This window comes from Haliotis rufescens, unplaced genomic scaffold (assembly GCF_023055435.1).
Source record: "Haliotis rufescens isolate VD_foot unplaced genomic scaffold, xgHalRufe1.0.p SCAF_6, whole genome shotgun sequence".
In the NCBI taxonomy this organism is placed as follows: domain Eukaryota; kingdom Metazoa; phylum Mollusca; class Gastropoda; order Lepetellida; family Haliotidae; genus Haliotis; species Haliotis rufescens.
This window is the reverse complement of record NW_025964334.1, coordinates 16,756,122-16,768,961: the sequence shown is the minus strand read 5'-3', so window position 1 is coordinate 16,768,961 and position 12,840 is coordinate 16,756,122. Positions and strand designations below refer to the sequence as shown.

Genomic DNA, 12,840 nt, shown 5'->3' with positions numbered 1-12,840 from the left:
CACGATGGCTGAAATAAGGCCGATGCTATGTTAAACTGTAAGTCATTCACTTGTATTGGCGTCACTCCCTGAGCAGAGTTACTCCTGTCAGTTTCCGATGGTTCGAATGTCATGTTTACCCCGTTTAATAAGTGAGTGAGTGAGTGTTATGGTTTTACGCCACTTTTAGCAATATTCCAGCAATATGACGGCGGGGGACACCAGAAATGGGCTTCACACATTGTACCCATGTCGGGAATCGAACCCGGGTCTTCGGCGTGACGAGCGAACGCTTTAACCACTAGGCTACCCGACCGCCCCGCCCAGTTTAATAGCCTTGATCAGTCAGCACCAGACCAACTGATTTCACAAAAATGTTAAATGTATACGAACTGATGTTTCCTCCCAATATAACTGACATGGCATGACAGAAAAGAAATGTATTGTTCAAAGGGACGTTACATAACTCGCTCACCAACTACGGCCCTTATACAGCATTGCGTAAAGATTTCTTCAAATGAACTGATTATCGGCAGCAAAGTTTAGATATTATGTTGACTGTATTCCCCGATACTTATGCACGTGATGGAGAACCTGGTAATTTCCTCTGAGCCACTAATTAACCTAGCTCTATTTCTCCCACGGAAACAGCGATACACATCTATTGTAGTTCTCACGGCATTACAAGAGGGCTTTTATTGAAGAAATAAAGGAAACACTAGCTGCACTATTGAGGAAGCACCGTGAAGTATCGGCACCGCTCGCGTGGCTAGACGAGACGTGCCAGGAGATGGAAGCGTAACAAATTGGACTTATTATAGAGCAAAAACAACTTCCTTCAGAGCAAAACAAGCATAAGGTGTCGAAACAAATATAAGCACTATGCTTTGTGAGAAACAAGTTTATCTTCTATTTCCTCCTCGCGTTGTGTTTGTCCTAAACTTTAAAAAAACTGAACGGCTTACTCTCGAAGCACTGCAGTGGAATTGTAGATGTCTTGGAGAGGGTATTATCTCGTTATGGCACGGCAAATGTGGAGTACAAAAACTTAACAATTGGCATTCATACGCGATTATCTTTGAGTTCCGTCCGTGCAATGTCTCCATCATATATGTGGATTAACAAACACCAGGCAGGTTCTTAAAAAAATGGCTGCCATCGTTTCCTGTATTTTCATCATCATCTCTCAAGGAAAGCCTCATCCCTTTGCAGCAAACTATTTCAAACATTTCAAAGACGTCCATCTTGTATTTGCACAGCGGGTAATTCACACAGGAGTCTTATTGTGCATATGTGCCGTTACATGCTCCTGACAAATACACCTCTCTCTCAAGTAGTTTCAGACATACCGCCCTGCCCAATATATTTCTGCTATGGCTCTCCACCGTGAACCAAGTGTTTATACTTGAATGTAAATGAGGAAATTGATAAGATTATTTTAATCTTCGGATGAAACAAAATTCATGGAAAGGGGAAGTTCATTACGTAAACGCAATAAATTGTGCCATTTTGTGGATGATAAGTATTGCTATAACTAAACATTGCATCATTGTGCATTTTGTTTTCATGTAACCTCCAGAAACACCGTTCCTACACACATTTCATGACTTAAATATAACACATTTGTCTTTCAAAGAGCGTCATACGGCTCTTGCTAAGAAGTTGTTTGATCAAGGTTAAAACATTCAAGGCCTCAGTAAAGCTTTCAAAAGGTTTTGTGGTGGACATGTGGAGGACATTTCCATATTTGACCCATCAGAGACAAAAAATGATGTCCGATGCAATTCCCTATTTTGACTTGTACGATATGTTCCCTTTTTTCAAAGTGAACAATTGACTTGCTTTTGCATGTGTTTGTGACGGGTGCCACCGGTTGGGTAGGATATGCTCATCATTTTGCGAACACCTGGTATCATCACCATGCCGCTGTTAGCAATATTCCAGTAATATCAGTTGTTGTTGTTGTTTTTGTTTGTTTGTTGTTGTTTTGTCTTTTGGGGGGTAGGGGGCACACGAAATGGGCTTCACACATCCTCTGTATGTACGGATTTTTTAATAAATATTAAAATATTAATATTATGGATACCTACAAACACACGAAAGATCAAATATAAGCGTCATGCAGAATGGTCTTAGTGGTACTGCCTCATTTTACTTGCTCTTCTTAATTTGTAGTTCTTAATTTCGAAGACATTGAAAGTCTGTGAGTAGGCATTCCTAAACTCCTTTGCCTCACTGAAACGTGCTTGAGTATTTTCTCGTTGTCAAGTGAAATGACCGGACAAAACGATCTCCTTGCCGTAGACCCGATATAGAGAGTTTTAACATTCAACAATTGGAGGTCCTGCTTGTCAAGTACTTGTTAATTAAAAAGTAGAGCAAGTACCACATTCTCTCCATGTTTAGGAACTATTATTGCCCAAAATGGCACAGCTATTAGTTCAGGAAAACGTTTGTTTCAGAAAAAGAAAACGTAACGACAAGGTGAGGCAAAATGGGTTTTAACGTCGCGTCCAATTATTGCACTTATATAGCAACGTGTGTGTGTGTGTGTGTGTGTGTGTGTGTGTGTGTGTGTGTGTGTGTGTGTGTGTGTGTGTGTGTGTGTGTGTGTGTGTGTGTGTGTGTGTGTGTGTGTGTGTGTGTGTGTTTGTGTGTTTGTGTGTGTGTGTTTGTGTGTCTGCTTGTACTAGTCTGGACTGACGCCGATTTATAGTGCTAACTCACTGAGATACCGTGCTGCAGTTTAACATGGATACCCCACTCAGACACAGTATACCGAGCGCCAGACAGGGTAACAACAAGTACCATCTTTTAACGTCTTTTGGTATGACGCGGCCGGGGATCGAACCCCGGACCTTCCGCACTCGGACGCTCTACTACATGAACTCTAATACTTAAAGATCTACATGACCTCTATAACGACATGAATGTTCAAATATCAAGCTTTAAAGAGCTACATGACCTCTATATCGACATGAATGTACAAATACCAAGCTTTAAAGAGCTACATGACCTCTGTAACGACATGAATGTTCAAATATCAAGCTTTAAAGAGCTACATGACCTCTATATCGACATGAATGTACAAATATCAAGCTTTAAAGAGCTACATGACCTCTATATCGACATGAATGTACAAATATCAAGCTTTAAAGAGCTACATGGCCTCTATAACGACATGAATGTTCAAATATCAATATTTAAAGAGCTACATGACCTCTATAACGACATGAATGTACCAATATCATGCTTTATAGAGCTACATGACCTCTATATCGACATGAATGTACAAATAGCATGCTTTATAGAGCTACATGACCTCTATAACGACATGAATGTACAAATATCAAGCTTTATAGAGCTACATGACCTCTATAACGACATGAATGTTCAAATATCAAGCTTTAAAGAGCTACATGACCTCTATATCGACATGAATGTACAAATATCAAGCTTTAAAGAGCTACATGACCTCTATAACGACATGAATGTACAAATATCAAGCTTTAAAGAGCTACATGACCTCTATAACGACATGAATGTACAAATATCATGCTTTATAGAGCTACATGACCTCTATATCGACATGAATGTACAAATATCAAGCTTTAAAGAGCTACATGACCTCTATAACGACATGAATGTACAAATATCATGCTTTATAGAGCTACATGACCTCTATATCGACATGAATGTACAAATATCAAGCTTTAAAGAGCTACATGGCCTCTATATCGACATGAATGTACAAATATCAAGCTTTAAAGAGCTACATGACCTCTATAACGACATGAATGTACAAATATCATGCTTTATAGAGCTACATGACCTCTATAACGACATGAATGTACAAATATCATGCTTTATAGAGCTACATGACCTCTATAACGACATGATTGTACAAATATCATGCTTTATAGAGCTACATGGCCTCTATATCGACATGAATGTACAAATACCAAGCTTTAACGAGCTTCATGGCCTCTTTATCGACATGAATGTACAAATACCAAGCTTAAACGAGCTACATGGCTTCACTTAAAACAATGCATGTAAGTATCATATTAGTCCCGTATACATCGTCATATTCGTCTTAATTATTGAAATCATGTTAACTAACCTATCCTCCCCATATTTGCCATGTACTGAAAGGAGATAAAGATTCATGACGTGGTGATATGTAAGTTAGATAGAGGTTTGCTAAGAAATTATCAAAGCATTTCGTCCTATAATGTCTGAAACATATGATGTCCAGATCACGCGACTTTCATGACAATTTGATCTGGCTAATCACCCGGATGAAATATGATTACGTTCCGATTTAGTTGTTTGCAAATCAGTTAAAGTTGTCAGTTGAATAATACAACCATTGTCATCAGCTTATTGCTGTGTCAAAATAGCCCTAAATTGATGATATGTTTTTATTTCCGACAAAGTACACGCATCTGTCCAAACACTAAGAGGATTTCGGCTTTGCATTCTGTTAGGTAACGCGTCTCTGTAAAGGCCATGGTGAAGCTCTTAAGTCGTATCGACTTGGATTATTTTAGATGCAGTGAGCTTCTTTGCCATAATGCGATATGTTTACGGATAGATCAGGTCGACCCTTTGTGGCCGTGCTAATATTTTATGTGAAATCATCACAGGACTGAGAGAGGAATATATAGAACGATCTGTTTTGAAAAAAAAGAACAGTGTGGATTTATTCTCTGCGATATTACTACACCATATTTCAATGAAAAGATCACTTCAATAATAATTTAATGATATGATAACAATACAAGTAGGATTAGTTCAAAAATAACGTGTAATTCCTATATAAGGATGAGATAATAGTCGGCGTGCTTGAACACATTTTCTATGCGACTCTGGGTGCAATATGCATTTCCTTTTCATTTCGCTCACCTTAGCCCCAAACATGCAAACACAATATATACGAACAACTGCGAACAATGAGGAACCAGGACGAAACTTTCAAGGATCCCAACATCTAAACCCCTCTGTAAATTGGCCAATAACAAAACACCGTCTTAAACAAAGCATTTGTTGATATTTGAACAAATGGTTAATGGGCCCCTGGGCACTCGACGGCAGTTGAGCCAAACAAACTGTTTACCCGTGTGTGATATTCCGAAGCAGACTTACTAGTTGCATACCAGTTATAAACAGTTGAGCGCTTTTGACAAACTCCCTAATTACATTCTTAGTGAAGCTGGGAAGGTCGGGGAAAAAGTGTCATTGTTTGACCAAATCCAAAAGCACATAAAGGAAATTACCATCAAATCTCAAACAATAGCTTAAGAGTCAAGGTTAAGGCTAAGGTGATGTTAGCAAATGTTAGGATTATAGAGTTACTGGAATGGCCAGAAATAGTTATGGTAATCTTGGGAATTAGTTAATCCAATCATATTGTTCAACTCGACTTTGAAAGGATCTTTCAAAAACTCATTTGCCTTAGAAAATCAATGATTATAGTTTCATGCTTACAGCACCGACATTAGATGCAAGGCATCATCTGAAAGTAGCATTTGGAATTTGAATTACACTTATACTATTTGAAAAAAACCCATATATATTTGATCAATCAGAAAATGATCACAGTAACATTTTACTTTGAGTATAATTAATATGTTCATGTTACAAATTGTATTGTTTCATCTACAAACCGTGCATGTACGGTTAAGAAAAACATCACGAGGAAACTATACAAAATGATCCAAGGTGTAAAGAGAAGATTATCGTCGATGTCAAAGAGGTTAAAATCTTGGCATGCCAGCATCAGGTGTATTTGAAAGGACCTGGGCGCTCTCAGTTATGTGTGTGATGAAGCCAATGTGGTTCTCTTTCCAGATTCACACCGTATCCCCAATTCTGAACATGACTGAAATCCTAACTTTCCTAACATTGCAATTCACACGCATGACCCACAGAAACACACAGGAGTCGAAGTGATTAGTCAAACACAGCGAGGCTGGGATATCTGCATTTAAAGTGATAACAAACCATTTAAATGATAAAAACGGGCTAGCTGTATATATACTACTCAAAAGAAGTTGAAGAACACCCAATTCTTTCATACTACTATAGTTAATCTCACATGCCAAGACAGATTAACTATAGTAATATGAAAGAATTGGGTGTTCTTTAACTTCTTTTGAGTAGTATAGAATCACCATTATGAGCCATTGTTTAGTATATTGTGTCATAAAAGACGTTATAGACAAGTCTATGGAAGTGTTATACGCAATTAATTAGTGTTCTATTTGGACTTCATTGAAAGATATTTGAGACAGAAGGTGTTATACGCAACTGACGTGTGTTCAATATGAACTGATGAAGGATAGTTGATACATACACGACAAAAACGTTTAAAAATCGGTCAACGTTGCTAGTTTCGTTTCCCATTTCCACTATTTTCGTGGCGGTGTTAGTCATTATCCCAACCAGTTGACACGGACCAATTAAACAACCCGTAACGAAATTGATCAAATAAACTCAGCCATTCCAGAAAATACTTAAACAGTCGAAACGGTAGTTACCACATTGTTTTACTTAACGGTCTCATCTAAATTAGCTTTCACGCCTATCAACGGGAACTCAAATTCCACGCAGACCTTGGCATGTGGGTGTGAAGAAATCCTTGTTGTACATCCCAATATCAGGACTGTTTGCCCCAGCCACCTTCCTGCCATCGACCCCTCCCAATCATTGTTCACACAGCCCCGGGGTCACTGTTGGGGAATACTGTGGGGTGGGGATGGGGGTAAGAATGAAGAAGTCCCAGACGTTATTGTCACGGGGGTGAAAAAAGCATTGGGCAAGATTGTGATTGTTTATCTTTAAGGATTCAAATAGGAAGTTAGAAATTTCCTGTGACAATACTAAATACAAATAACATGAGATTTAAGCTTAAGCTGCTTCTATTACAGGAAACGGAAATTGAATTACATACATTGTTTTCTGTTTTGATATGAAAAGTTTACACGTTGGCAGATATCGTGTCTGAAACTGACACAAAGAGATTGGCAAATAGTGTTTATTTTTCCCGTAATACTAAAAAAAGGGAAGTGTATCTAAATATTTGTTGCTTCAACAACCATAGATAGTAGACAGCATCATCTTACTCTGATCAATATGATGTTTTCGGAAACTGTGTCAGCAGAGGGGAAGAGGGAAGCACACATAGGTGAAACATGTAGAGCACTTTGTAAAACATAGTGTAATGTCGATTGGAATGGAAATATTTCAAGACGTTGTTTGGTGAGCATTTTGCGATTAGAGAGTCAAAGGATATGACATCATTTGTAGACATATGAGATTTTGGCTTGAATGTGAACTCATCAATAAAGTATCATAGCTTTCAAGGGTTAACCGGATGCAGTCACGTTCATAAAATGCATGGGAAACATGACGTATTTTTCCTGGAGCGGGAATCGGGGTTCAGGGAGCACTGAGCGGAGCGGAGCTGTGTTTGAGCAAACATAATTTGACATAATTCGTATACCTTAAAGTGCATACGTCAAGCCAGTTCAACATTCCCATGTCAAGAAACATGGGGATACCTCATAGCAATGTCAGCTAAGATCCACATAAATCTTGCTTTGGCATTAGAAAAAGTACTATTTGTACGTGTTGAGAGGTGAGATGAGGTGACTACGTGAATAATTAAAAATCTCATATTGGATAGAATAAAACATTAAATAACCGTCATGTGGTAACAATATACACACGCGGGTGCAAGTACACACACATACACACACACCACACACGCACATACACACACACCGCACACACGCACGCACAAACACACACACACACACGCACAAACACACACAAGCACAAACACACACACACACCGCACACACGCACAAACACACACACCGCACACACGCACAAACACACACGCACACACGCACAACAACACACACCGCACAAACACACACACCGCACAAACACACACACATTATTTTGTTCGTCGTTATTTAAATATACTTCATTTTGTATTCTGTTCATCATGATTTTAATATCCTTCTTTGTTTTGGTGATCATTTGGGGCATCTTGCCTTGTAACGTTCCTGTTCTAAGAATAAAATCCAAATCCTGTTATGTGGGAAGGTGTGTCGTGTTACGCTGAGATTATTGTGAAGATAATGGATAGGGTTTTGTCGCTTTTGTTGTAAAACATTATCTTCTAATCGGGTTACAACATGTTTGTGTCAGGTGAACGATTGACTTGCCTTTGCAGGTGTTTGTGACTGGTGCAATCGGTTCTGCAGGATACGTACACCCTTTCGCGAACACCTGGTGTCATAACACTTTTATGGTGATTCATAAACACATCCCTTTTTGTAGGGATCGTACAATATATTTTTTCAGCAGAGATATATTATGATTATGGAAAGGGTTTTGAAAGCATTTTCTACTTGATGTGTCAGTGAACATGGCATATCCTGCCTTTGTACCATTATTTCCAATTTCTGACACAGAATCCAGTCAACAAGCTTCACCCTGTTTCTACATAGTTTACGAAACTGTAGGGATAAAAACCTACATGTCAGTGGCGGAAAGTAATATAATCGGAAACCTCTTGTTATTTCCGATCTGTACACCCTGTTCACATATGACTGGTATTTCGACCCCACTTCAAGCCGTGTGCGTTTGTGATACTTCCGCATTATATATGATTGTATTAACTTTTGCTCTTGGTGCAATTTGCAACTGATGCTATCTAAAGCATTCGCTGGATCGCACGAGGTTAATAACCATTTCGGGCCCGCTGAATAGTCTAGATGATAAAGCTTTCTCTTCGTCACATGGAGGAAGGTTCGGTTTCGACTCACTCACTCACTCACTCGACAAGTTTTACTTAGCTACAAATACAGTTACTGACAGTACCATGAAAGTTCATACTATTGTTTATTTTATTGAATTGACGTTTAACGCCGAAATTAGCAACATTCCATCGATATCACGTCGGCCTGTCAATAATAAAGTTTGAACCTGACATCCAGAGATTGATTTTTGTGATCAACGTTCCAGGCCGCCCAGCACGATCACCATGTCCCTTTAATCGCCTCTATGGACAAGCATATGTTACATATCCTGACCCTGAATACCCTTTGGAAAACAATGGGATCAGGGAAGTGAGTGAATGAATGAGCCGGAGTTTACGTCGCTTTTAGCAATATTCCAGTAATACCACAGTGAAACACTAGAAATAGGTTCATACATCGTACCCATATTGGGAATCGAACCCGGGTCTTCGGGGAGACGTGCGAACGCTTTTTACCACTAGGCTACTCCACCGCTCCTGGGAGGGCAGGAAATTTCGGAGAACACATAAGGAATTTACCTTACATAACATGTAAAGTTTCTGTATACGGTCTATTTTAAATGAGAAAGTTCACATATTTCAATTTTCTTAACCCTTTTTAATCTCTGTTGTAATCGTTTTACAGTGTTGAAATATACATCACATGAGCTGAACTCAAACTGATATGTTGTTTAACCATTCTATAACAAGTGCACCATCACAGATGCGCTACGCTGCAATGGTGGAGTCGCGATGTCAAGTGCGATTGTGTGAGTGAGTGAGTTATGCCCTGAGTAGAGTACTGCGGATATATCACGGCGGGCGTGTTCGTTTGGTGTGAGAGGAAAGTCAGAAGTGGTGCACTTACTGAAATTCACGCGTTCGGATATGGCTGTAATGGCCTGATGCTGATGATCATAATTAGGGCTAAATTTGGACTCGAACCCACGACCATAGGATCATGACACGTCTAAGGGACGCAACTCTGCACAGCAAATTGTGGCGTTGTAGACGACTCTGTCATTCGTGACACTCATTGGTGTTCAGCATCGCGGTTACAGACATGAGAAAAGTAGGACAACTGTTCATTATGTGGCTGCCGGATATATAGAATTTGACCATTTGACTTGCCTTCGCGTGTGTTTGTGACAGATATGACAGTCGGTGAGGTGGCGTGAGGGGAAATCGGGCTTAACGTCGCGTTCATTTATTCATATCTACCAACATGTACTTGCATGATTTGTGCATTTTTAAAACTGGTATAGAATAAATGTTACATGCCACACGAGTACTTCGATTTTCCAGCATTAACCAATTCGCTAGCAGTGCAAAGGAAGTACTCGAACGCCTCTAAAACAATCAATTCAGTTCTTGTATTGACATTCACAATTCCACAAAAACCTGATAAAATGACACCACTAATCTCAGCACAGAAGCCGGTTAGCTGTATACACTCAAGACACTGGTTATTACTGTTTACACAAACTGAAAAAGTGGGAGAAGGAATTTTGATGATAAATCGAATTCCATCCGCGTGGCTTTTGATACCAAGCATTCCTCGGCGTTTTAAACTTTTATCGACTGGTGTTGATATATTTAATTTCAAAAGGCACTCGGATGAGATTGTCTACATGCATGCATAATTTCAATATTTTAATTTCCCCTTTGAAATCAGCACTATGGCAGCCCTGTCGAAAGTATTAATATTTCAATTAATTAATATATAAACTAAAATGACATTTCTCATTATGTCGCGTCATTCTTCAATGTAATTAAACAGTTCATTAACATACATATGTATACGCTGAATAAGCATAGACTTATACATAAAATAGAAAGCAGAAACGTCAGGGATATGAAAGAGTTTGATAACAGTATCGTATTGTCTGAACTGATATTTCCCTGAATCTGACAAACGGAAGGAACCCGTACGGGTAACCGAACAATGTATATCCTTGTTTCGTGTTAATGTGACCGGTAAGGGGCGTGGTGTTGAAGATTGTATTGCTAATATCATGTTCATAAATAACCCCTTCCTCTGTTGTTCTGAAAATTAATTTTAAATGTTGAAACCGGATGCATTGACAGCTTTTCTTGAAAACGAGTCTCATTCCTATTGTACAGATTTGAAACATGCTTACATATGCTGTTTTGTTTTTAGATGCTTTTCATTTCAAAAGAACAAAATAATTTCAATTTTAGAGAATTCATATCACGATGATGTCCAGTCTGTATTAAAGGTTTCAGATTTTTAAAAAATCAATGACGCTTCACGCTATTTAACTTTCAGAACACATGAGCGTGATAGTTTCACAAATGTTTAAAGAGCTTTGCGTGGAACTTTTGGCTTCCTCCTTTGCACTGTATGACGTTATCTGCCAGGCCCACCAAACAAAGATTTGTGGGAATTTCATAAAATGAATTTATCAAATTGAAGTCTTGAAAAGGGAGGAATTAATAAGATAAAGGTTTAAAAATGAGGAAAGTTCATGCGAGCAGCTTATTTTTTATTACTCATTGAAAATTATTAACCTCAACATTATGACTGTTGGTGTGGGATGTGGATGGAGTGATGGGGGGGGGGGGGGGGGGGGGGTCGGGGTTTGTGGGGTGTGTGGTGGGTAATTCTTCGCATGCCATAATCGGAATCAATGGTAAATAAGTATGCATATGTCTTTAAGCAAAGCATTAACTGACACCTGGGTCAAATTGTGAACTTTGGTTTTAACGATATCGGTTATGACAAACAGTCAATCAGATATGACTTTCCAGTATTCGGATTTTACTTTGACATCAATTATCATTTCTTTTATTCAGAGCCCATCCAGTTATCAGTGGGTAATGGTTACTTTAAGGGGTGATAGATGCTGAAACAAGTATTACCTTAAAGAGGTGGTATATGCTCAGGTGCATATTAAAGAGGTGGTATATGCTCAGATGCGTATTACGTCAAAGAGGTTATATATGCTCAGGCAAGTATTTCCTCAAAGCGGTGGAATACACCCTAATGATAATTACTATAAAGAGGTGGTAAATGCTCAAGCAGGTGTTACTATAAACAGGCAGTGCATATTCAGGCATTTCATCTGGTCTTAAAGCAACACTTTACTACATCTCAAATTGGTACGAATTTCGAAGCTTTTGTATCAATAGATACACGGTTGACATGGATTTCCACTTTTTAATTCTTTCAGTACATTGTGTCGGTACATACACTGGTACTTTCAGATCTTGCTGCTTGTAAGTACACCCAGTTGCATTTTACAATTACCGATTACTTTAAATACACAGGAACATTGTCTACACATGTATGATGACCGTGTCTAACCTTAGTCATGGGCACCAGGCTTTCGAGCCCAGTTCATCCTTAAATACATGGACATTGTATCAAGTCATTATCTGCTGTCAATGTCACAATGTGTTGCTGCTATGATCAGGAGCACAAGTATTTATAAATGTTAAGTGTTTACAAGGTCTTGAACATGTAACGACCCCTGGTTTACCTTGAGAAGACTGTCAATGAACCAGTGCGAAATATCACTAACAGGCCCTTGACACTACAGTATAGAAGCAATCAATGAGGGTTTTTATTAACGTGAGCGGAGATGTCTGTTTAGCAAACTATCCCCCAAATTCCTGTGTAGAATGTTTACTGATATCCAACGTGCTGAAGAACCACATGTCATATTCATACAAACAGTATCGAATAATCGAGCAAAAGAGAAGATTTCAATAAAATGGCATTTGAAGCTTGTTTTTTCATAGAGTTTTAAATAGTTTGTGTTTCGCTGCATGGTTCAACACAACAGTGTCAATTATACAGTGTGTTGTATGTTTTTTTAACAAAACGGAATCTGTATTTGAAGATCGAATGAATGCTGGTAACTACGTACACAGTAATTCCATACTACCGGCACTCAACGAACCAGGTCATGACCTGTTGTAATATACTGCTATAAGATGCATCTACAGTATATGGTAGCGTATACATGTTAGTGTACCATTGGTAATAAGTATATATACGACATAGGCATACCTTACCAGTC

The 12,840-nt window shown here is 38.7% G+C and overlaps 1 protein-coding gene across 1 annotated transcript in view; it reads right to left on the bottom strand.

Moving 5' to 3' along the window:
• The window catches only part of LOC124140566 (uncharacterized threonine-rich GPI-anchored glycoprotein PJ4664.02-like), a 50,831-nt gene that overhangs the window by 37,251 nt on the left and 740 nt on the right, over nt 1-12,840 (bottom strand). The gene's annotated exons all lie outside the window — the stretch shown is intronic.